This window comes from Lactuca virosa, chromosome 3 (assembly GCF_052849685.1).
Source record: "Lactuca virosa cultivar CGN04683 chromosome 3, Lactuca_virosa_CGN04683_v6, whole genome shotgun sequence".
NCBI classification, from domain to species: Eukaryota; Viridiplantae; Streptophyta; class Magnoliopsida; order Asterales; family Asteraceae; genus Lactuca; species Lactuca virosa.
The window spans coordinates 211,327,951-211,354,907 of NC_136428.1; positions in this window are offsets into that span (position 1 = coordinate 211,327,951).

Sequence of the window (26,957 nt, forward strand, 5' to 3'; positions counted from 1 at the left end):
CACATGGTTAAGTTTCTTTTTACAAATGGTGTGGCATGGGAAATGTTTTGGTAAACTATGTTGTGAATTACTTAATCAAAAATAAAATTTTTGGGCTTGAAATTTGGGATGTTACAAGTTGGTATCAGAGCTCTGGTTTGAGGGATTCAGACACACCCTCGGGGGTGTATGGACTCAAACCGAGGGATTAAAAGATTTTTACAAGGAAAATGGTTTTCAAAAATCTGAGTCAAGAGTTTTGAGAAAGAACAAGGTGTGTGATGCGTGCGACCGGCCGAGCTCAAGTATGTTTTCCCCAAGATACCCATATTTGTTATGATAAGTTATATGATATATGATTCTGAGAAACTACATGCTAGATTAGGACTAAGGATCTAGGAAGGATGCCTTATATGCCTGTTGTATGAGCTGTATGCTAGGACTGTTTAGTCAGCAGTATGATGGCATGTATAGGTTATGCCTGAATTGGTTACTCAATGCACGAATGCTGCTTGCTTTGTGCTATAAGGGTTCTGGCTAACTTTAACTATCTAGTGAGCGAATATGTAACAGTATTCGCAAGCTAGATAGGAAAGGATAGAAGGGACCCCTTGTGTAGCTGATGGGGGAGAGTAGTTCGGAGGGTGCCCTAGGAAAGCCTAGGACGAGATTAGTGGAAAAGGGTATCAGTAAAGGGACCTGGTGAAGTGACGCAATTCTTGAGGAAAGTACAAATAAATGTGGAAGGTAGTATGGGCCCATACTACTGGATGCAGAGGATCCGTACTCTAGTCAAGGGGGGCCGAGCTAGAACCAGCAAACTTGGGGAGTGTGTGAGACCTCTCGAGAGCATGTATGATCCTGACGTTTATGTGTTTATTTTCAGTATGGTGACCACGCGACATGGAGCAGGAGGTTCAGGATCAGGATCAGGGTCAGGCTCGGGCGCAGGATCCGAGCAGGTTGATGACGGGTTACGCGAGTTCATCGCGCCCGAGATCACTAGAGGTATCCTTCAGTCGACCCCTATCATCTTCGGGTCGATCAAGGAGGGGATTATCGAGTTGATAGAGGATCGCCTCCAGGCGTTCAGAAGGGACTCGACGTCTAGCCAGTCGGGTACGCGCACACTGTCCTTTAAGGACTTTAGAGGGAGTGTTGCATCGGATTTTCATGGGGTCAAGGACCCCATTGCTTCCAGGAGATGGATCGCAGACATCGAGTCTGCGCAGTTGACGAGCTTCTGCCCGAAGGAGTCGAAGGTCTGCTTTGCTGCGGGATGTTTGAGGGATAGAGCTAGAGATTGGTGGGATTCAATTGGTGACTCGTTGGGAGCCCCAGCCATCGCGGCTATAACTTGGTCAGACTTTGTAACCAGGTTCAGGGATGAGTTTGCGCCAGCTGTGGAGCTTCAGCTGTTGGCCAGGGATTTCCTTGATATGAGACACACGATAGAGATGGTGGCGGAGATTACCGCTAAGTTCCGGGAGAGGGCATTGTTGGTGCCCCAGTATGCGGGAGACGAGGCTATACGGAGGACCCTCTATCACGACATGTTGAGGGCTGATATTCGGGAGCATGTCAGCTTCTCAGCATGTCCGACCCTGGATACATGATTGCCAGGGCGAGGGAGAGAGAGATAGACTTGGAGCACATCAGGAAGAGGAAGACAGGCGAGGGACATGTTACTAGGGCTTCGGGAAAGAAGCCCTAGGGATCCGACATTAGGTCGAAGGGCCAACCGGGTCAGAGCCGCTGCAGGAAATGCGGCAGGCCGCATGAGGGAGCTTGTAGAGCGGGATCGTCAGGCTGTTACAAGTGCGACAAGATGGGGCACTTTGGCAGGGATTGTGCTGCCCCCGCCCCCACAGTTCACACATCAGACCTGATTTGCTTTCGTTGCAATCAGAGGGGCCATAAAAAGGCCAACTACCCTAGATTCTCAGCAGTGTCAGCAGCAGTGCCGGTGGTGGCGCCGACTCCAGCGACAGCACGAGTTGCGGATGGCCGGAAGGTCAAGGCAGAGGCTCCAGTGGTGAGGATCCGATCATTTCAGTTGACAGCCAAGGAGGCACGCGCCGCGCCCGATGTGGTGACGGGTATGATTTCTTCCTTATGTTCTTATTTTATGTTGCTGTGATTTTGATATGTTATGTTTATGTTCTGTTTAAGGTCATTCCATGTGAACGGTATCCCAGTTCAGGTGCTGTTTGACTCGGGTGCTACCCGATCATTTGTCTCTCTTGCGCTTAGCAAAAAGTTTTTTGAGTCCTCGGGCATGTTGGATTGCCCTCTAGAGGTCGAGATTGCGGACGATCGATCAGTGCGAGCGTCAGAGGTTTTCAGGGATTGTGTTCTGAGGTTGTTCGAGGAGCGTTATTTGCTAGACTTGGTTCCCATTCCGTTGTGTGGGAACAAGGTGATTATAGGCATGTATTGGTTGAGCCCCAATGGGGCGGTGATCGACTGCGCGCAACAGTTGGTGCGGATCAGGACCCCAAGTTTGGGAGAGCTGGTGATTCAGGGCGAGAGGCCACAACGAGGGCCAACTTTATGTTCAGCAGCAAGGGCTAGGCGCTACCTTCAGCAGGGTTGCGCAGGATATGTCGCCTATGTTATGGACACCCGAGAGGCGGGTAAGGCGACGGTGGGCGACGTGATAGTGGTACGAGAGTTCGCGGATGTATTCCCCGAGGAGTTGCCTCGGATACCTCTGGAACGGCAGGTAGAGTTCAGGATTGACCTAGTCCCTGGTGCGGCTCCGATAGCCAAGGCACCGTATCGGTTGGCTCCTCCTGAGATGCAGGAGTTGTCTACACAGTTGCAGGAGCTGTTAAACAAGGGATTCATTAGACCGAGCAGTTCACCCTGGGGAGCCCCGATTCTGTTTGTGAAGAAGAAAGACGAGTCGCATCGGATGTGTATAGATTATAGGGAGCTGAATAAGGTAACGGTGAAGAACCGTTACCCACTCCCGAGGATTGATGACCTCTTTGACCAGCTACAGGAAGCATCTTGGTTCTCCAAGATTGATTTGCGCTCAGGATATCACCAGATGAGGGTCAGAGAGGAGGATGTGCAGAAGACTGCTTTTCGGACGCGTTACGGCCACTATGAGTTTGTGGTGATGCCTTTTGGGCTCACCAATGCTCCTGCCGCGTTCATGGATCTCATGAACCGCGTGTGCAGACCGATGTTGGATCGGTCTGTGTTAGTTTTCATTGATGACATCTTGGTTTATTCAAAGACGCGAGAGCAACATGAGGAGCACTTGCGGGAGGTTCTAGACACTTTGAGGAGTGAGAGCTTGTATGATAAGTTCTCCATGTGTGAGTTCTGGTTACGCGAGGTGCAGTTTCTTGGGCATCTTGTCAACCAGGATGGGATATCGGTTGATTCGGCCAAGGTCGAGGCCGTAATGAGGTGGGGGGTTCCGAGGTCTCCATCTGCGATTCGGAGCTTCCTGGGACTGGCAGGCTACTATCGGAGATTCATTCAGGACTTTTCTAAGATAGTCGTGCCCCTGACCAGGCTGACGAGGAAAGCCGTGATCTTTCGCTGGGGGCCTGAGCAGCAGGCTGCGTTTGAGACTTTGAAACAGAGATTGTGGGAGATGCCAATCTTAGCCCTGCCGGAGGGCATGGAGGATTTTGTTGTATATTGTGATGCGTCCATCTCCGGCTTGGGTGCGGTATTGATGTAGAGGGGGCATGTTATTGCTTACGCTTCGAGGCAGCTAAAGCCTCACAAGGCGAATTATCTGACGCATGATTTGGAGCTGGGGGCTGTTGTTTTTGCTCTCAAGATTTGGCGTCATTACCTCTATGGGGTTCGTTGTACCATTTACACGGACCACAAGAGCTTGAGGTATCTCATGGACCAGCCAAATCTGAATAGAAGGCAGCGTCGGTGGCTGGATGTGGTAAAGGATTACGATTGCGAGATCCTCTACCATCCGGGGAAGGCCAATGTCGTGACCGACGCGCTTAGCCGCAAGGCAGCGCCGATCAGGGATATATGTATGAGGATGACAGTTGTGACTCCGTTGTTGGAGCAAATTCAGGAGGCCCAGCAGGAGGCCATGAAGGAGGAAGATCGGAAGAGCAAGCGAATTGTGGGTCAGGTTTCCTCTTTCGACTATGATAGTCGAGGATTGTTGACTCTTCACCGTAGGGTGTGGGTCCCATATCATGGGGGTGTGCGCCAAGTATTGTTGGAGGCGGCGCACAAATCCAGGTTTTCTATTCACCCCGGGGCGACGAAGATGTACAGGGATCTTCGTCCTGATTGTTGGTGCCCCTGCATGAAGAGGGACGTACCCTGGTTTGTTGAGATATGCCTAACCTGCAGGAAGGTCAAGGCCGAACACCAGAGGCCGCATGGCAAGAGGCAACCATTGGATATCCCGCTGTGGAAGTGGGAGGATATTACTATGGACTTCATGAGGAGTGGATTCAATTTGGATTCGATTTGGGTCATCGTTGATCGATTGACCAAGCGCGCCCATTTTATTCCGATCCAGGAGAGTATTTCGGCTGAAAAATTGGCCGACATCTATATTAGGGAGGTGGTGGCGCGGCACGGGGTGCCAGTTTCAGTGATTTCCGACAGGGATGTGCGGTTCACTTCCAGGTTTTGGAAGAAGTTCCATGATGAGCTGGGTACTCGTCTACATTTTAGTACCGCCTTCCACCCGCAGACGGATGGCCAAAGCGAGCGGACCATCCAGACTTTGGAGGATATGTTGCGGGCGTGTTTTTTAGACTTCGGAGGTAAGTATCGACCGTCCTCCTTTCGAGATGTTGTATGGGAGGAAGTGCAGGACCCCGATATGCTGGGGAGAGCTCGGATAGAGAGTCATGGGAAGTACCGAAGTGGTACTCAAGACTACAGAGAGGATCCAGCAGGTTCGGAGCAGGCTTCAGACTACTAAGAGTCGGCAGAAAAGTTACGCCGACAAGCGTCGATCGGACTTGGAGTTCCAGGTTGGGGATATGGTGCTCCTGAAGGTGTCGCCTTGGAAGGGCGTCATTCGATTCAGGAGGCAGGGCAAGCTGGGCCCCATGTATATTGGACCCTTCAGGGTTATAGCCCGGGTGGGCAAGGTGGCATATAGGTTGGATCTGCCAGCCGAACTCAGTCAGATTCATAGCACTTTTCACGTCTCCCAGTTGCGGTAGTGTCTGGTGGACGATTCGGCAGTGGTGCCATTGGAAGATATTCAGGTTGATGATAGCCTGAACTACATCGAGCGGCCAGTGGCAATCCTTGACAGGAAGTTAAGGGATCTGAGGAATAAGAGGGTGGAGGTGGTAAAGGTGCAGTGGCAGCACCGCAAGGGCTCGGAATGGACCTGGGAGCCGGAGGACGAAATGAGGGAACATTACCCCGAGCTTTTTCAGGACCCAGTGGCAGACTTCGAGGACCAAGTCTAAAATAAGTGGGGGAGATTTGTAACACCTGATTCCTGGTATGTATTTTGTTCAAGAGTTTTATGTATTTTCTCTGGGACTCGATGAGTTGGTGGCCCAACTCGTCGAGTAGAGTCGGGATCCGCGGGAAGTTTAAGTGACCTACTCGACGAGTCGGAGACTGACTCGGCGAGTAGATGCTGTTTGAGTGAAACCCTAAATCTGAGGGTTTGCACCCTATTTAAACACCTTATCTCAGCCTTCATCACCCTTATCACTCCCAGAAAGCTGTGTAACGAAACCCTAGCCGTTTTTGTGTGTTCTAAGGCCATTTTGGTGCTTTTTGGTGGGTTGTGAAGCTTGAGAAGAGGAAAGGAACTGGTGAGACCAAGGGGAAACAAGAAGATCCAGAGTTTGGAGCTCATTTTCAACTTATTAGAGGTATGAAGCTGAACCTTTGTCTATAGATTTTGATTTTGGGCCTTTTCCTTCATCTTTCTAAGTCCTAGAGAGGTAGTATTCGGGATTTAGTGTTGAAATTCAGTGTATGCTTTAGATCCAGGTCTATTGGGGGGTTTTATGGCACAAAGGTGCCCATTTTGTTGCCATAAACACCCCGTGCACCATGGAGGCCATCTTTTATTGCTTTTTGGGCCAAAGACCACTTGCATGTGTACCAAGTTTGGAACTTTATGTGTAAAATGGACATTAGGAGGCCAGATCTATGGTTTTGGTGTGTTAAGACCCATTTAAATCGACAGTATAGTGTTGGTCAAGGATGGACTCGACGAGTTGTTCTTGGGACTCGGCGAGTCGAGGTGTATTGACCACCAAATCCTTTATGTGGATGGACCAGTTGTTAGGGAGGAAGTCCCGTGGATGTTTAGACACGAAAAGGGACCTATGAATCATGAGACTCGATGAGTGTATGAACGGACTCAGCGAGTCCAAGGAAATATCCCAATCTTTGAAGACGGACTTGATGAATTGTTCATACAACTCGGCGAGCCGTAGTCCAGACACATTCTTATGAGGGAGATGAACTCGCCAAGTTTAAGGAAGAACTTGGCGAGTCGGATGAAGATGGTCCCGATGGTTTGAATGAAGGAGAACCCGTCGAGTTCTTGCTAGACTCGACGAGTGGAGTCGGGGTTGGATCGGGTTAGTGGAGTATGGACTCGACGAGTTGGTAGACCAACGCGGCGAGTCAGTTCAACTGGGTGTTGACTTTGACCAATGTTGACTTTACCTGGTTTTGGTATTGACCCTGGTTAGGGTTGTATGTTCGGTTTGATGACTCGAAGGTTGTCGTGTAGGGATTGAGGAGTCGAGGGGAGGCGACCTTCACACAGAGGACAATTCAGACACTACACGACATCGAGGTGAGTCACATTCCAATAGAAGTGGGTCTAAGGCACCAAGGCCGACCCACTAGTAGTTGTTTAGCTTAGATGATTGTCTTTGTGATAATTGTCTGGTCTGCTATTGCTTGATATGCGAGTATGTTAGTTTGCTTGATATGTGACTAAGCTAGTTGCTATGTTATGTGAGATAGTATCAGTAGAAGGGGACTAGTCCCCGAATCGGTCGTTAGGACCAACGGGTAGGTCGGACACCCCAGATATGTCTGACAACATGATTGAGATATGATATTATGAATTAGCAGTAGGGGTGAAATAGTCCCCGTGTTCGGTTGAAAGACCGGAGGGTAGGTCGGCACCCCAGAATGGCTCGACGTGGGTAGGTCAGCACCCCAGAATGGCTTGACATGGGTAGGTCAGCACCCCATAATGGCTTGACATGGGTAGGACGGGCGCCCGGGAATTGCCCGACAGTACGTACGTTATGTGATTGTATGGTATGTGGTATGATGGGGGAACTCACTAAGCTTTGTGCTTACAATTATAGTTTTGGTTTCAGGTACCTCTTCGTCCAAGGGGAAGGAGTCGGCGGTGTAGCAGCGCATCACACACACACATGGTTTCCGCATGGAGTTTTCTGGGAATGTACTCTAATTTATTTTACTTTTGACATTATGATTTTTCAGACACATTGTTAAGTTTCTTTTTACAAATGACGTGGCATGGGAAATATTTTGGTAAACTGTGTTGTGAATTACTTAATCAAAAATGAAATTTTTGGGCTTGAAATTTGGGATGTTACAATCTGATCCCCCGAGGGCTCGGGGACGCGCCTTCCAGCTCAAAGCCGAGGAGGCCAAGACAGCGCCAGATGTGGTTGATGGTATGTTTCTATCCATATTATCATTGATTATATTTATTTTATGCTTATATGTTTTTACCTATGTTAGGTACGTTCTTAGTGAACTCGTTACATGCTCTGGTATTGTTTGACTTGGGGGCGAGTCGGTCTTTTGTCTCGTAATCTTTTAGTAGGGAGTTCGGTTTGCCCTTAGGAGATCTAGAGTGTCCGTTGCGAGTCTCCATCGCCAACGAACACGGGATTTCTGCATCTTCAGTATATCGGGGTTGTGTTCTAGAGATCTTCGGGGTATCCTTCCCGATCAACTTGATTCTGATTCCTATGGGGGAAGTTTTGTGATAGTGGGTATGGACTGGCTGATTCGCTTTGGTGTCATGATCGACTACGAGGTTCAGCGTGTGGTAGTTCGAACCCCAAGTGGGGGAGAATTAGTTATCTACGACGAGGGTACTAGGTTGGGTTCAGGGTTCTGTTCAGCCGCCAGGGCTCGACAGTATATTCAGCACGAGTGTGCGGGTTATTTGGCGTATGTGGTGGATACGCGGGTCGGGGATCTGGTCTCGGTTTCAGAGGTTCCAGTCGTCAGGGAGTTCGCTGATGTGTTTCCGGAGGACTTACCCGGAGTGCCTCCAGAGAGGCAGGTCGAGTTCAGGATCGACTTTGTGCCAGGTGCGACCCCTATCGCCAAGGCACAGTACCGATTGGCACCACCTGAGATGCAGGAGCTGTCATCTCAGCTACAGGAGCTGCTAGGCAAGCAGTTCATTTATCCGAGCAGTTCTCCGTGGGGAGCGTTGATTCTCCTCGTGAAGAAGAAGGATGGTTCACACCGGATGTGCATTTATTACCGGGAGTTGAACAAGTTGACGGTAAAGAACCGTTACCCACTTCCCTAGATTGACGGTCTCTTTGTTCTGCTACAGGGATGGGTAATTGGGTTAATTGTTTGATGATTAAACATAATAATTATATTATTGTGGGTTGAAAACCCTATGTACTCACCAGGTTTCTCAACCTGACCCACTCAGTTTATTTGTTTCACAGGTGTCGATATGAAGTTACATTACACTGAGAGATTAAGGAGACATAAATCACTAGTGATAATGAATGTAAGTTCTGTTTATGCTTATGTCTCTGTATTGACGATGACATCCCAATGTTTTAAAATGAGTAAAATACATTTCTTCGAAGATGCTTTGATAACGTATTTATCATGTTTTTCTGGGAACAAATTCCGCAACTCTTTTCTTTAAAATGTTACTATGATTTTCAAAATAAAGCATAAACAAATCGGTCTTTTCTGGCCGTGAAAATAGGGATGTCACAGTTGGTATCAGAGCATTAGTTTAAGTGAACTAGGAATAAGGATTTATTTTTAGACTTAAACTTAGAATGCAAAGTGATGATCATGAGGAGTGTGTCTAATATATTTTAGGAAGTACACCTGAATAGACACGAGCACTAGCTCATTTAGGGAAGATGCCTAAATTGCTTTTACGTGCTAAATGTTTTGCGATGCTTTATGATGCTATCGTTTGATCGGATCTATGGTCTGTTGCCGAACGGATCTGCAAATTTTATGTGTTCAGATTTCTAAATGTTTAATTACGATATTAGAACTGGCATGTAACTTTTTGGAGTAATAAGTAGGAATATGCGTCTAAATCTTCTCTATCTATATTCTCGTCTCGATACACTAAACGCATGCTTCCGTGAACATAACGTCTTGGTGAAGACTCGTAGCGAATTGAATAAATGGTGGAAATGAGAAGGCTTACGATAGTGAATGATACCTATCGGAAGATATCGTTAGAGTGGTATCTTGCTTTTAGAATACGTATGATAAAATAACGTTACGTATAGAGGAGTATGGTACGTACGAATGTACACATTTGATTGGCGGGATGATAGAACGATTGGTGTAATTCCAAAAGTTGTCCTATCGTCTGGTGTTTCCATCACCAACCGAGTTGAAGTAGAATTTTTGTTGAAGATATGCATGGAAGAAGTCCTAGTAAATTCTAGGGAAATATTTATGATTATTTGGACACATTCGTATGTGTTAAATTGTTTTGTGCTTTTAAGAAATAAGAACTTGGGGACTACGAGACAATACTTGGGACGAGTATGAGTAGGTGTGAATGGTAGTAGAGGCCTATACTACCAGAAGCACATGACTCATACTTGAGTAGGTGTGAATGGTAGTAGAGGCCTATACTACCAGAAGCACAAGACTCACGCTTGGATCAAGGAAAGTCACAAGGTTACCAAGGCACTATTAATTGATTCTGTTTTGTTCATTTATATCGTTACCATCGTTTCGTTAATGACTAAGAAGATGATTGTTAATCCGACCCTAGTGGTCATATCAAACTGAGTCCGACTAAGATGAATATGTTAAGTGGTTCAAAGTACCAATATCGATGTAGCATTTGACTTAAGTCAGAAGATTGAAGTGAAAGATAATCGAAGCGATCAATAGAAGTATCACAACCGTTGTTAAGGTAGGAAGATTGTAGCTAGAAGTGCTACATGCTAGAATGTGATCATATCACGTTAGATCATGAAGGAAGGTATATTCCGTTCTTGAATTTGACTCTAAAAGACCTAAGTCTAAGCGTTGCATCATACGACGAGATCTCATTAGAACATCTCCCAACGGTCTGTTACAGTAATCGAAGTAAAGAACATATCTTAATTTAAGTCTGTTTAAGAAAGAACAGGAGTCTCCAATAAGGACTGAGTTTGTAACTCGAAGGTTAAGATTGAAAGTCCAACATAAGATAAAGAGCGGGTGCAAGATTGCGCACCGCCAGCAGTCAAGGAGTCCGAGAGTTAGATACTCATTTGAAAGGACATAAGAGTTACGATTACCACCTAGGATGGAAAGGAAATGAACGGAGTCATTATACAAGCCCTGTTTTTTTGATGATTCCGAGATGTAATCATCCTAAGGGGGAGATAATTGTAATACCCGCAGATTCGGGCTAGTCAATCAAGACATAATAAGCGTTAAAAATGATTTTGTTTTATTATCTAGGATAAATAATCTTAACCAAAGTAATAGTTAGGGTTAACAATTGTAACCTATTTGACGTAACAAGTAAGAATTATTTGAATAGTATACGTTTCATGATTATTATAATATAATAAAATAGGAAAAATCAGGAGAATCATCCGTAAATTGTAAAAATAAGTGTGCCAAAACACATATATATATATATATATATATATATATATATATATATATATATATATATATATATTATATTTAGGAAGTACACGCCGTCCCCATCCCGAAAATATAAATTTCGTCGAAATCTGAATCCGTATGAATTAGATATGATTTTTATAAGATATAAAAGTCAACCGCTCACAACGAATGTATGACATAAAAAGCTATGAAGAGATGGTTGACTTTTAGCTAATGCGACCAAAATGAAAATCGTAGTACTCCTTAAAATAGGAATTTTGAGAAAAAGAATGTCAAAACGGAGTCCGTACGAGAGAGTTATGATTTTAGCAAAATTATTTAATTTTATAAAAATATGGACAAAAATATAAATTCAAAATTAGCCGACGGAGTCTAAACGAAAGTTGTAGATCTCGTCGATAGCTACACGTGGATATAAAGAACGTCAAAAACGGAGTTCGTATGAACGAGTTATAATTTTTAATAGCACATTTACGTATTAAAATAAAGTGTAAATCATATATACGTCTACATATATATACATATGTATATATCATTAGAAAGGTATCAACGATGCGATCGTTATAAGACTAGTGTTGAGTACTTTCGACATTAGTTTAATACAAACATCACTAAATCTATTTAAAATAGTATTATAAAGGGGTGTTTAGTTATTTAAGTAAATATAGAGGGTGGTTTTTAAAAATTCAATTACTATAAATAAGAGCCTCTAGGCTCTCATATTTCTTGCACCATTCTCTTGATTCAAGAGTCTTTCACTTCTTATCCCCCGAGCATTTCGGTCCCTCATGCTTCGACTTCTCTTTCTGTAGTTTTTAGTATAGTAATGTGACCGCTGAAGCGCTGCAAGAATCTTTCTTAGAAAGATTCAGCGATGAAGTTTTGCCCCTGCAGAGCCGGACTCCTAGCTAAGTAAGTTATGCTACCCTACTTTAAATATTGCTTACAATTTCGTTATTATGAACCTTTAAACAAAATTTATCAGTGATTCAAAGTCGTTATACTGATTAAACTACTTACGGGAGAGGTGTCTAGAATGGTCACGTTGGGTTTGGTTGTTGGATTTCAGAAAAGCTATATGCCGAATTGGTCCTGCCTCCTAACTGTCCTGCCTGGCTGATCTTTACTTGATAGATCATGAAGTAGACTCTGAGTTAATGATGAATGTAGACTAATAATTAGTCGCAATAAATATTAGACTAAAATCTAGTGGTAATAATACTAGGTTTCGTCGAAGGATATCATATTGTTAAGAAGCGAAGCACTGCTTAAATTTCGAGTCGTCACTTTCACAAGTGAATGCATAGTTACTTTCATCTTACACATAGATATGAAGTATTTTATATAAGTTACGTGTTATGTGTGCATATTATTTGATTACTTGATTTCTATGCTGGATGAACGATTTTATACATGTTTTAAATGTTTAAACTGTATATGTATTTTATATCTACGAATATGCTGGGTAAAACATGGGTAGATGAACGATGAGAGATGAAAGATGGTATGAGTAAACATTGGCAGCTATAGACTTAGTGCCTAATAAATAACATCGGCAGCTATGGACTTAGTGCCTATTAGATAAACACTGGTAGCTATGGACTTAGTACGTGTTAGAGAAACATTGGTAGCTATGGACTTAGTACATGTTAGATAAACACTGGTAGCTATGGACTTAGTGCCCGATAAATGAAGATTAGCAGCTATGGATTTAGTGCTTTACGAATGAGCATTGGCAGCTATGGACTTAGTGCCTGTCATATAAACCCTAGAAGTGATGGACTTCGGAATGAATGGATGCAACATAGATGATTCTTAGGGTAGACCCTTAAGGATAACGAAGATAATGGGGATGGGTAATTGGGTTAATTGTTTGATGATTAAACATAATAATTATATTATTGTGGCTTGAAAACCCTATGTACTCACCTGGCTTCTCAACCTGACCCACTCAGTTTATTTGTATCACAGGTGTCGATATGAAGTTACATTATACTGAGAGATTAAGGAGACATAAATCACTAGTGATAATGAATGTAAGTTCTGTTTATGCTTATGTTTATGTATTGACGATGGCATCCCAATGTTTTAAAATGAATAAAATACATTTCTTCGAAGATGCTTTGATAACGTATTTATCATGTTTTTCTGGGAACAAATTCCGCAACTCTTTTCTTTAAAAGATTACTCTGATTTTCAAAATAAAGCATAAACAAGTCGGTCTTTTCTGTCCGTGAAAATGGGGATGTCACTATATATATATATATATATATATATATATATATATATATATATATATATATATATATATATATATATATATATACACATACACACAACACATACTAGGCGATTGCTCGCGCCAAGCAATGGGTGTTAATAGATTTTTTTTCCAGAAATTAGTTTCTACAGACAATTAGTTATAGTTTACTACATTTGAACAATCATCAACAAAAGTGATGCTAGTAGAAATGAAATTAGTAAGAACTAAAACTGAAAAGTTGTGTTTATTTACAAATATACATTAACACATGATTGATTGTGCATTTATTAAATTGCCACATACTTCACACACAAATAACTATAGAAAAATTAAATATTTCCCTATATCTCATTCGAATCCTCTAAGCTTCCGACCTTCTTGGTTCAAACGTGACATCAGTTAATGCAGTACAAACCAAAACATTATCTGTACGGACATGCAATATACAGTTACTAAGGTATATTGAAATAATTAATATGTTATGAATGAAAATGCATATAATGTTTCCCATAATTAACTTACACAAATTTTGGTGGACCAACATGACTCTAGAGACATAAATTGTGGATTGATTAAATATTACAAGACACAATGGTATCATAAGGCTCTTCGGTAGATGATTGAACATCAACTTTATTATATGTCCCCTATTCATTTAAACAAAATGTTGTTAAAACATATATCAATACTTTATTTAGTTAACATAGATAATGTAGAAGTTTTAGGATATTTTTTTTAAAAATTGAAAAGTAGGATAATGTCAATAACAGCCTCAAAATCTATTACTGTGTACATCTAACCTAAAAAAAATCTCAAACCTAGAAAAAAAATTATGGTGTTTCACCTAATGTATCTCAATGTATCATATGTTTTAAAAAAAGATATATGAATTTCGAAAAAATCATAAACAAAATTGCCTGATTTTTTTTATGCATGAATAAAAGATGGATTGTTGGTTGTTTTGGGACATGTAAACATAAATAGAAACATGAACACACACACACAATTAAAAAGAGTTAGAATGTATATTAATAGCATTCGACAAAGAACTTACATATTTATTTTTTTTGTTCTTCAGGGGCCGATAAAGAGAGAGTGCATGAGAAAAAGTATCCTAAAATGTTGGTTGTTTTATGTCCTATAAAGACGTAAAAACACACACAAACACCATTAAAAAGAGAGATTGTGTGTTTGTTTGCTGGCTATTTCGGGACATGTGAACACAAAAAGAAACACACACACATACACACCATTAAAGAGGGAGTTAGAAGGTATAACCAATTACAAAACACATACACCATTAAAGAGACATGATATATATTTTGTGAATTAATATACGTTGGATTGTTCGGTGCTTCGGTATCTGAAAAAAAAAACACCATCATTGCTAAAGCAGACTGGAACTAACCTGAAGCAAAGTCGGTTGGGTCTAACATGAAGTAAATGGATGATTACACTCTAATTTAACAATAAGTTATACAAAGATGGAGCTAAGATATGAGCGGATTTGGGGATTTAAATGTGAAAGTAAATATAGTTCTTCAATTCGTGCTAGGAATCGATCCATACGGATTCGATTTTATGAAATAAAAAAAAGGAGTCAAATACATAGTAAGTTAGAGTTTAATATTTAATATATATATATATATATATATATATATATATATATATATATATATATATATATATATATATATATATAAAGCTCATGGAGCTTATGAATAGTATAGTTTATCAGCTTTAGACTTTTGCCATATTATTTTGTAGAGATTGTCACTTTTAGTCCTTGCTCTAGTGTGTATACTCGAGGCTTATTTTTCCATCCGATAACAATTACTCTCTGTCGCCTTCTCCTCCACAATCGACTTTTTCTTCTCTTCCTGTGCACTACTACGATCCCACACATCATCGAAATCCTTCAATTTCTGACATGGACTTCGAATCGAATTTTTCTCTTTGCCCCACCAAAGCTTTCCCTTGCTAGAAAGCTCGATTTTTGGTGGTAGGTTCGAACACTTCAAACATGTCCGATGATTGCAAGGTTTGTACATTTTCTTTGCAGATAAAGGATCAGCTCACCTCACCGGTGTTCTGGAAAACTCCTCTTAAAACTCAATTTGGGGTTATTATGTCGAATTTCTTCTTTTCGCTTTTGTTCGTTTCTAATTTCTCCATCGGCTATGGCTATTGAACCCTTACCCTCATTTTTTAAGTCGATTTTCTTCTGCTTCTTTTGATTTAAATGAATATCTCCTAAAACTTTCACCTTCCACCACCTTTACCGACATTGTATTCAACCACCAATAACATCTCAAAGCCCTTAAGTTCTTCTTTTTATGTGGTTGTTCACTGATGTCGTGGTTTATGTTTGTATTAGGTAGAGTTATTTTGTCAAACAAAATATTAACTCAAAAAGAAAAGTCTCTGTTGTAGTAGATGTTTTTTTGTTGGAAAGACCGTAAATCTTATTTGTTTGAATCGTGTAGGAAAAACCATATTTGTGAAGAGACATTTAAGTGGAGAGTTTGAGAAGAAATCTGAACGTAAGTAATCATAAAAGTTCATTAACTTATCTATAAAAGTTTTTCACCTCAAGGCGTCAGAATTAATAAATTTATGTTTCTTTTCATATGACAACCATTGGTGTTGAAGTTCACCCTTGTATTTCTTCACTAACTATGGAATGATTCGATTTTACTATTGAGACAGAGTTGGACAGAAAATTTTGGTGGTCTTCGTGATGGTTATTAGTAAGTATCTAACACCTAATTAATGTGTGAACTGATTCGAATATTTTTGTTTAGTTAATGTTTTTCATGAATATATTTGTGCTTTAGATCATAATAACCGACTTAAATTTGGAAAGGAACAAGGCGTTAAATAAGCAAGCATCATGCATCCTACATAACACCTAATTCATGTGTGAAAAATTAGTACGTTGTCATTAGATATTACAACTATTTATTGCTTTAATTATGTAGTAATGTTTTTATTGGATATATATTGAGTTGCAATTTATTAATTATTTGGATTATTGAAATGATTAATATCAAAATATTGGTTAGTTTTGTTTTAAATGTTTTGCAGGAAACCCAAGGAAACCAGTGTGAAGGCCACATGTGATGAACTTTCGATTAATTTAATCACGTATTCGTCTATCGATCAAGGTTTCCCATGTAGTGTAACCTCTTATAAAAAGGATCAGGGAGATAATAGAAAGCTATAACAAAACTCAACATAGATATTCAATGAAAAAAGTGAAGTTAAGAAAAAGGCCTAAATGCTAGAAATAACAAGTTACTTTTGAATGTAGGATGAGCCTAAATATTAAAAATAATAGTGTGTTTTCTTTACACTTGGTTTTTTTGGCGTTATAAGTTTAATCTGGTCTGCTGTACATAATACCAAAAAATAAACCAAAAAAAAAAAAAAACGAAGCGAGGCGTAGCCCATACTTTTTTTTCGAGTTATCCTTAATTTAAGGTAATTTAGTTTTGATGTCCAAAGATTAATCCGATTTATACACAAAACTTTTGTATTTTAGGAGTATATATATGCATTAATATGTATAATAATAATAAAAATACATACTTAGGCTAAACCTTTCTTTGTTGATTTTTTTGTTTAACTAAAAACATATTTATACAATGTTTATCTAAACTTTTATTTTGTATATAAATTCGTTTTCTATATGAATATATATAATATATAATATGAAACCGATAAAATTAGACAAACTTAAGGACAAAAAACGACAAAAAACTTGGCAAACTTTGAACATTGACGAACAACATAACCTTGCTATTACATGTAAGATGGATAAAACCAATAAATTTTCGAAAAAATAAAACAATATCATTTTTAAGAAAAAAAGTAAAAATTAAGATTTCATATTAAAAAAAAAAAAACTTAAAATATAAGATTTTTTTACCCATGACAAATTAACTTAGTATTAACAGCCAATGTAAGTGGATGTTTCTGTCGACAGGTGGCACCCCTTAATTTTTTTAAATAATATTTTTCACATCTTTAATTTTTCAATATTTTGTAAAATTATATTTTTTATTCTTCTACTTTTTAAAGTGTTATTTTGCGTCCCTCCACTTTTAACTTTGTAAATTGTCATTTTCATTCTCTTTATTTTTTAAATTTTTATTCTTATATTTTTTAGTATATATATAATATAAAAAATATTTGTTAATAACTTTCATTCAATAACTTAAAAAAGAACTAATTTTTTATATGTTTAATTTTATGTATGTATCGGTATAAATTGAAGGTGATTAACATTTCAATGTAAATTTAAAACTTTCATTTGCTAATTTTTTTTAAAAAAAACTTACTTGGTTTTTTTTTAATTGGCAGTATAAATTCGAGTTTGTCTATGTTTCAACGTAATTCTTTTTATGTTTCCGTGTTTATTTTTATGTATGTTTCGTTGCTTCCTACGTATGAATATCCGGACATATAATACATTTTTTATTATTTGAACTTCCGTTCGCTAATTTAAAAAAACAATCTTACTTGCTTATTTTCAAGTACGTGTCGGTATAAATTAGACTTATTTTTGTTTCGACATAAAATTTGTAAATGTTTTCATGACTATTTTTATGTATGTTTCCTACCTATGAGTGTAATTACATATGATACATTTTCATTCGACGATATAAATTAAAGTTTGTCAGACCTTCGATAGATGTTTCCACAAACACTTGCCACCTTTAACTTTGTGAAATGACACTATCGTGTCATCTACATTGTAAAATATCACTTTCAGTTTCTGGACATAGATTTTTAAAATATCACTTTTAGTCTTTCAATGTCTAAACTTTTTTGTTTAACCCCGTAGTATATATATAATATGATTTTCCTATAATTTCCATCCATCAACTTTGATAATTGACAATTTGACCTTCTTGGCTTTGCACTTTGTAAAATGTGTTTTTCATCCCCCCACCCCACCCTTACTTTCTAAACTTTCATGTTTATCTCATCCACTTAGAGCTTTGTCAGTGGTAACGACATTGTATATTTTTCTACCAATAAATACAACGAAATCTAACTTTTGTAAATACAATCTTTAATTTACAAACCATATTAACTTCATCAACCAATAGTTTTGTTAGTAGTACTCACCTAGTCACCTTGTATATTTTTCTACCAACAAATACAACAATATATAACTTTTATAAATACAATCCTTAATTTACAAACCATATTGATGTCGCCGTAACAGCCGACAAAATACTAATTTATAGAAAAGTGCATGATCCCTTCTAACATGGGCACAAAACGATGTGACCTGCGACTTGTGAGGGGCACCTAAAATTTACATATTATCTTTAAGAAAACAAAATTGTTAATATAAATGATTATTTGTTTTGGCCCACCCAAATCATTTTACGCCACAATATCTCTTTTTATATTTCTTCTATAAAAAGGATTGATTACTTCCCTGTTCCTTTTTGTTTGCTGGTTTATTTTATTGAATACGCATGTGGGAAATTTCCATTAATCTGTACACCTCCTTTTTAGATTTCATCAATATACACCCATCAAAAGAATTCTAGGTATTCGGTATTGTCTTTCCTGCTTAAGGTTAATGGTTTAAGTCTGATCGTTCACATATGTGGATTTAAAGATTAGTTTATGAATAGTTTAGATTGCCGTTTAAAAAAAATTGATATACACCCTAACCTAATTCATAATATCATATTATAGTTTAAAACCATGGTATATCTGCACTATCATAAAATATTGCATAAAACATCTATAACTCATTTTATTTCATTTTGTTTGAAAAAAATATATGAATAGATTTTGATTTCAAGTTTACGTATCTATGTATTACTAACTAGTACATGATGGTTCGTCCGTTTCTTTTTTACATTATTTAATTTTCAATTGATGTTTTAGGTATATCTATTCATTTAAAATATTCAAGACTTTTTATTTGAGCTGTTTGAAAAACAATGTAAGCATATTTTATTTTGGAATGATCTTTTTACACAGTTACATACTCGTTGATTGACATAAAATACAAATTGGAATATTGGATGTGTTTTTTTTCCAAACATAGCTTGAACTTCAAATTGACACGCCGGTTACTCCCACCGGCCTATAACTATGCTTGAATGTAGCTTCTTAATAGCATACCGAATTGCATCAAACCAATCTTGCACTAATATAGCAAAGTGCCAAAGTATAATTTAGTTCCATCCATTAACAAATAAGGATACATCATGCATTCATTGGTCGGATCCAATGACATATCTAAAATAGAATACTACATTATCCCTTCTTTAAATAATTCGGACCAGTTCAACCTAAACAAACATGTCCTTTCTAAGACTACTGTAAAATTAAACTAGAAAAAACCGGCTCCGCATGCAAAAAAATAATATTTAATAACAAAAACCGATTTAAACTTGGAATAAACCAAATCTTAGATCGCGATCGGGTTTTATGTGTGACTCAAATGAGTTTAAAGCTGGCCACATTTGAAATCTCGCCGCCTTCTTTTTCTACATCTTTTTATTTTGTTTGAACGGCGAGCAAAATATATTAGCATAAAATAAAGAACTTAAACGAGAAGCTCAAGTGAAGATACACAAGAGTTTAAAGAGAGGGACATGCACTAAGAAAACCAATCCAAATTAATATACTTAGAAAGGTAGACCTATATTTGATCCAATTAAAAGTGTTAACACAAATATCATACATGTAATCATGACAGCTTTCATTTATGAAAATCAACACATTGCGCGCCTATAAATCATCCAAAGAGTAGAATAAATAATCAACATGGTCAGTTTCTTCTTGTTTTTTCCGCCTGTTAGCGATTCGAACATCTTCATCGGATGCAATCGCGAAGAAGGCTGCTCACCAATAAATCTAGACCACCTGATCAGTCATGTCCACATATCCGAAGCAAAGTTGTAGGTGAATAAGACATGCTCAGTGCTCTCCACATCATAGCCGCGGAAGAGATAGTGAACGAAGACGAGGCTAATACCTCTTTTGATTAAATTATGATACATGGGCAACCTGGTTTTAAGCAATCTCCATACAAAACAATTAATTTTCTAACGCAAAACGAAAGCAAACAATAGAGAGAAACTTAAAGTACTTTATTACTGAAATTCAAGATGCCTATAAAAGCTTACAATAACCCTTTATAAAGGGCAACGCTAAATTTGGCAACTACGGCCAAATTTGGAAAACTGAAATTGACAATTAGTTCTAATAATTAACCTTCTAAATAAGAAAGAGAATTTTAGAAATTAAGGAAAACGGATATTCTGTCATGAAAACAGAATAAAATAAAAATGGAAATTATTCTAAAATTAAGGAAAACGGAGATTTAGGGGCCTAAACAGTGGAATTTTTGGGTCAACTTTGGGCACGTTAACACGTGAGGAGCTCCGGCCCGTCGATATATTGCGTGCCTCAAAATTCCTTACGGATCAAAAGTTATGCCAACTTTAAGTTGAGCCTCTTTTGGGCCCCTTTGTCTTTTTCCCATTTGTCCATAAACGCTTCTGGCAGATCATCTATGTGCTTCGCATCATTCTACCTCACTTCAGAGGAAATCGGCCTTGAATTCTCGGGATAGACAAGTTCATTTTGTGGGTAGTACTTGTAAATATCGGACATGTTGAAAGTTTTAGAGATGGACATTGAATTTGGATGATCGACAATGTAAGCATTATCATTAATCTTTCGTAAAACTTTTAGGGACCATATTGTAACACCCAGACCTGTAGGTATGACTTTCTTTGGAATTTTTGGTCCTATACGGGGCGTAGGATAGTCTCCTATGCTCAACGTAGGAAGAAGACTTCATGTTGGCATTTCAGGACTTACGTTGGGCCTAAGTTTAGCTGTGTAGCACGTAATGCACAAGACCAAAACCCCTAATTTTCGAGGTTGTGAGCCTATTTAAAGGCTCTAACTATCTTGAGGGCCTATTTATACAAAGCCTCCATCTTCCCATCAGTTCCTTCCAAAACCTAGCCATTTTTATGAGCACCTTGAATTTTTAAAGTGTTATTGTGTGCACCTTTGAAGGAGAAGACCATTAGAGAAGCATCTAGGAGCTCCAAGACATGTCGATCTAGATCCTTCATCTTGTTTTTCACCTCAAGAAGGTATAAAGCTCCCACCTTGGCAATCTCTCATGCTAGATCTAGTTGGTTATGTAATTGTGATGCTTTTTTCCCCATAACTTTGGTTCTTGTGAGTATGATCTACTCTAGACCATTTGAGGACCATTTCCTGCTGTTTTTTGGGTTGTGGAATCATAAAGATGGGAGTTTGATCACTCCCATCTACCCAATGCATGAGATCTTGAGCCTTTTTGCACTTGATGGACTTAGGGTTTGATTTATTACTCATTTATGGCATGCAGATGGATAAAGTCTGAGACTTTATCCATTAAGTCGTTCCTTTGGTTCATATTTGGAAGTTTGAGGAGCTAACTTTCTGAATTAAGAGCTTAATGAAACTTTTGGCATTCAGACCAGTACGTAGGGTGTAATTCTTGCTACATTGGACGTAGTTACAAATACTTTCGTCGGCTCAGCTTACTATAAGTACCTATAGGGAAGAGCTATTTTCAAAGGTATACCATCACCTCGACTCCCACCTCAAATAACTTTGGAAGCCTACGTTTGTCAGCAGTGATTTGTGCTTAGCATTGGATTGAGCAATCTTCTCTCCCACCTCTTCATGACTCTTCTTCATGTATTCTATACTTTTATTGGATTTATCATCATTTTCCCATGGTAGCTCAACCAAATCCACCCCTATCGTGGGGGTGTTTTGTTGATTGTAGCAAATGGTGACAACCCAGTCGAGCTATGAATAAGCTGTCGTAAGCAAATTCGGCTTGTGTTAAGGCTGCTTCCCACGTCCTCTGCTTCTGTCCACATAAACATCGAATCATGTTTCCTAAAGTATGGTTAAAAACTTCAGTCTGCCCATTAGATTGTGGGTGGGCAGTACTGCTAAAGTTTAGTTCTGTTATGAAACGTCGCCCTAATGTTAGTCAAAAATGTGCCAAAAATTTACTGTCCCGGTCAGAGGTTATAGATTTGGGCACCCCGTGTAGACGGACAACCTCTTTAAAGAAGAATTTAGCCACATGAACAACATCAAATGTCTTCTTGCTAGGTATGAAATGGGCAATCTTTGAGAACCAGTCTACAACAATGAACAATGAATCTACCCCTCTTTGGGTTCGAGGAAGGTCCAAAATAAAGTCCATAGAAATATCATCCCATGGTCTAGAAGGAATTAGTAGGGGCATATAAAGGCCTGTGTTTTAATCCTTTCCTTTTTCCTCTTGGCACGCCATACATTGTTGGACAAAGCTTCCCACACCCTGTTTCAATTGTGGCCAAAAGTACATATCTTCCACTGCAACAATTGTCTTATCTCTTCCATGATGTCCTCCTAATCCTCCTACATGTAATTATTTGATTACTTTGTCTCTGAGGGAAGTTCTAGAAAGACACAAACATTTCCTTTTGAATAAATATCATTCTAGAACAAGAAAGTCGCTCCTGTGTTGCTTTGTGTCAATTTCCTCCCATATCCTTTTAAAACCATCATCAGTTTCATACAACTCATTTAGTGTTTCAAATCCAACTACTTTGCTGATGATGGTGACAAGAAGGGTCATTCTTTTACTAAGCACGTATGCTACTCTGTTGGAAGCTCCAGATTTATGCTTGATGACGTAATTGAATTTTTCCAGAAAGATTTCCTACCTTGCATGCACATTGTTCAAGTGCTTTTGATTCTGGAAGTATTTGAGAGCTCGATGATACGAGTAGACCACAAACTCTCGTCAGATCAAGTAGTGTTCCCAACGATGCATGGCTTGACTACAACATACAATTTCTGATCATAGGTGGACCATTTCTGACGCTCTTCATTGAGTTTCTTGTTGTGGTAGGCGACATGCTTGCCGTCGTGGGATAACACTGCTCCAATACCTATTCCATAAGCATCACATTCAAGTTTAAAAACTTTAACAAAGTTAGGCAATGAGAGGAATGGTGCAGTTGTCAACTTCTCCTTGATGAGATTGAAACTTCTTCCTGCTTCATCCATCCACTTAAATTGCTTTTTCTTCATACAACTTGTGATTGGGCCACATTGCCACTAAAGTTTATAAAAAATATCCTTTAAAAGTTGGCCAGACCATGGAAACTGCGGACCTATGTGATGGTCTTTAGGGTACACCAATCACAAATAGCTTTGACTTTATTGTCATCCACATGAATACCTTCAAAACTTACAATATATCCAAGAAAAAGAAGTATGTTAGTTAAAAACATACACTTTTTCAAATTAGCATACAACTCATTCTCTGGTAAGGTGCTGAATACGATATGTAGATGCTCCAGGTGCTCCTTCTCTGTGTAGATATAAATGAGAATTTCATCAAAATATACCAACACAAATTTTCCCATGAAGGGTCGCAATACATGGGTCATTAGTCTCATGAAAGTGCTCGAAGCATTTGACAAGCCGAAAGGCATGACCAACCATTCATACAAACCATCCTTAGTTTTGAAGGTTTTCGTCCATTCGTCCCCAGGCCTGATCCGAATTTGGAGATACCCACTTCTTAATTATATTTTGGAGAATATCTTGGCACCGGAAAGTTGGTTTAGAAGGTCATCTAGACGAGGTATAGGAAAACGATACCTGATAGTATTTGTTGATTGCACGACTATCCACACATATTTTGCAACTTCCATCCTTCATTGGGGTTAGGATGGAAGGTCCTGCACAAGGCCTGATGCTTTCTTGGATACGCCCCTTGCTCAAGAGTTCCTTTACATTCTCTCGTAAAATGCCAAATTCTTTAAGGCTCATCCGATAGTGGGGTAGGTTTGGAACACTGCCACCAGGTACTAAATCGATTTGGTTTTGGATGTTTTTGATGCGTTTTATAGGTTATTAAAATACATATGAAGCAAAAATCTTAATGCTTAAGTTCAGATACAACCTCTAACGGAACTATGTTTTCTCTAATTGATAACAATAAAAAATGAACATCAAGAACCCTAATGGAGACCAATTATAATTGAAATATACATAGGATTGAGGTGACATACCTTTGGTTATTATAGCAAATAACCACACCAATTTCCTTCTTGAAAACTTTGGAAAGAAAACACAAAAAGCTTAGTGCCTCTAATGGTTTGTTCCCAAACCCTAGCAATTAGAAGACAAGAGGAGAGAGGAGATATGAAAGCAAAATTCTGGCTCTTCCTTTGAGTACGGAGTGGATGAAAATAAGGAGCCCTAAGGGTCTTATTTATAGTTGATACAAGGAACTCTGGAAATCCAAATTTGAATTTAATAATAATATTTTAAATTAGGTAATTATCTAATGCCTTAATTATCTATTAGGAATATTCCAGAAACCCTTTTGATACCCTTCAAAATCCTTCCAGACCATGGAAGGTTCTGGAAATCTCTCTTGTTCAACTATTGAATAATTACAACTTAAGTCCTTACACTTTTGATTAATCCCATTAATCCCAAAATTAATTCAAATTAATTTTGATTAATTCTTAATTAAATAATACTATTTCCAATTAATATACTAATCACATAATATATTAACAAACGATTTATTACAATTTATTAATCAGATAATAAATCAATAAATCAATCTCTCTCTCTCTCTCTCTCCAAATGTCATTCTACATAATTAATAGTTATGAGGGCAACCCAAAAAGGACTTTGCTTTCAATTCAAGTATATACTAATCTAGTTATGATCTTAGACACCTTAATCCAATAGTCACCAACTTGGATAACTCTATACCACAATTGCAAGTATAACTTCCAATCAAACAACAAAGTGTGCTTTCCGAAGAAACTGTCAAACTCTGATCAAATCAGACATTGGCCATAAGATAAGTGATCAAATATTCCTTCGTTCTTCAAGATATCGTATGGACATGAGACATGGAGTATAATCAATGTCATTGTCAAACAATTTGTTTCCCGATTTGTGATGACATCATTAGACTACTAATTGAACACATCAATTTAGTCTTAGTTCGGACCGGCACTGTAACGTCAACACCAAATCAACGAGGGGCCCAAGGAAATCGTTTTTTTCTATTAAGGAATAAGGATTGAAAAAACTTTGACTATATAACTATATCCTTTACTTACTAGAGCATACATGACACTACATTTTATAACATCATGTTACTGATGCGTTTACGCAATACCAATGCACATCTGACTTGTAAATTACAACTTATATATCTCTGGTTGAAGATTAAAAGATATTATCGTCTCAAAATTACTCTTGGTGAGATCCATGAAATAATCTCTATGTGTGGGTTCGTCCAATACTCAAAATCTCTATTTTCTAAGTACTCATGAATATTGCAGCAATCCTATTGCAATGTCTAATCTCCATGTACAATGTACAATCTATTCATGATAGTTTTAACTCACTACTTACTTCTAGGAGTATGAGCGACTGTGGAATTTAAATAATTAAATCATTTAGGAAGTAAAACATGCAAAGTGAAATACAAGAATAAATAATTGAAAAAGGAAGTACACATACTCATAAATAAATCTCTATTATTTAATCACCAAAATCAATTACATTTATTTTGTTACAAATTTTCAGACAATCAACTAACTACTAAAATTAATGTCATCTCTTAAGCCAATGTTGCTAGCATGCTGGTTGTACTTGACCCTACTTAGAGCCTTCGTAGGACCTGCATGATTTTCTTCTAATGATACTTGCTTCAGCAGGAGATGACCTTATTCAACCCCATATCTAGTGCAATGGTACTTTATGTCGATATGATTAGATCTACCATGATCCTTTGGTTCTTTTGTCAAAGCAACCACGCCTTCATTATTACAGAAGAGTTCCACTAGCTCTTGAATAGTCGGGACTACTACGAGATTGTCGATGAAGTTCTTCAACCAAGCCGCTTCCTTTGATGCCTCACTCATTGCAATGTACTATGATTCACAAGTAGAATAAGCCATAGTTTCCATCTTGGAACTTTTCCAAGTAACCACTCTACCATTCAATAAGAAAACCCATCCAGACTGAGAACAAAAGTTGTATCGATCAATCTGGAAGCCATCGTCACTATATCCACTTACTCTTAACGTATCATTGCTTCCAAGGACTAGAAACATGTATTTTTTGCTCCGTAAATACTTAAGAATAATCATAACTACAGTCCAATAGGCTCTGCCAAGATTGCCCTGAAATCGACGTACCATGCTTAAAGCATAAGACACATCAGGGCGAGTACATGTCATAGCATACATGATCGATCCTACAGCCAAAACATATGGTACTTGACTCATATCAGATATTTCCTCGTCGGTACAGGGACTTTGAGTCTTACTCAACTTAACACACTACGAGAAAAATGCGATTTTTCTAGGGAAGGAATCCGTTGTGAAAAGATGAAATTTCGTTGCAAAAGACGAATAGCGATGGAATTTGCGACGACCAATTTCCTTTGGAAATAAACCCCGTAGCGAGGTTTTTCTATGGAAACAATCATTCCATCGCAAATGTGACAACAAAATGAAATCGGTTGTAGATGGTATTTTGTCGTGTATTTCGTTGTAGGATTCCATCACAAATTTTGTGGTAGTTCTTCTGTCACATATTCCGTTGTAGTTAATTTCTAGCAAAATCCATGGTGATGAATCACTAGCAAATGTCGTGGTGGTGAATCCCTAGCAAATTCGGTGGTGGTGAATCTGAAGCAAATTTTGTGGTGGTGAATCCCTAGCAAATTATGTGGTAATGAATCCCTAGCAAATTCCGTGCTTGTGGATCC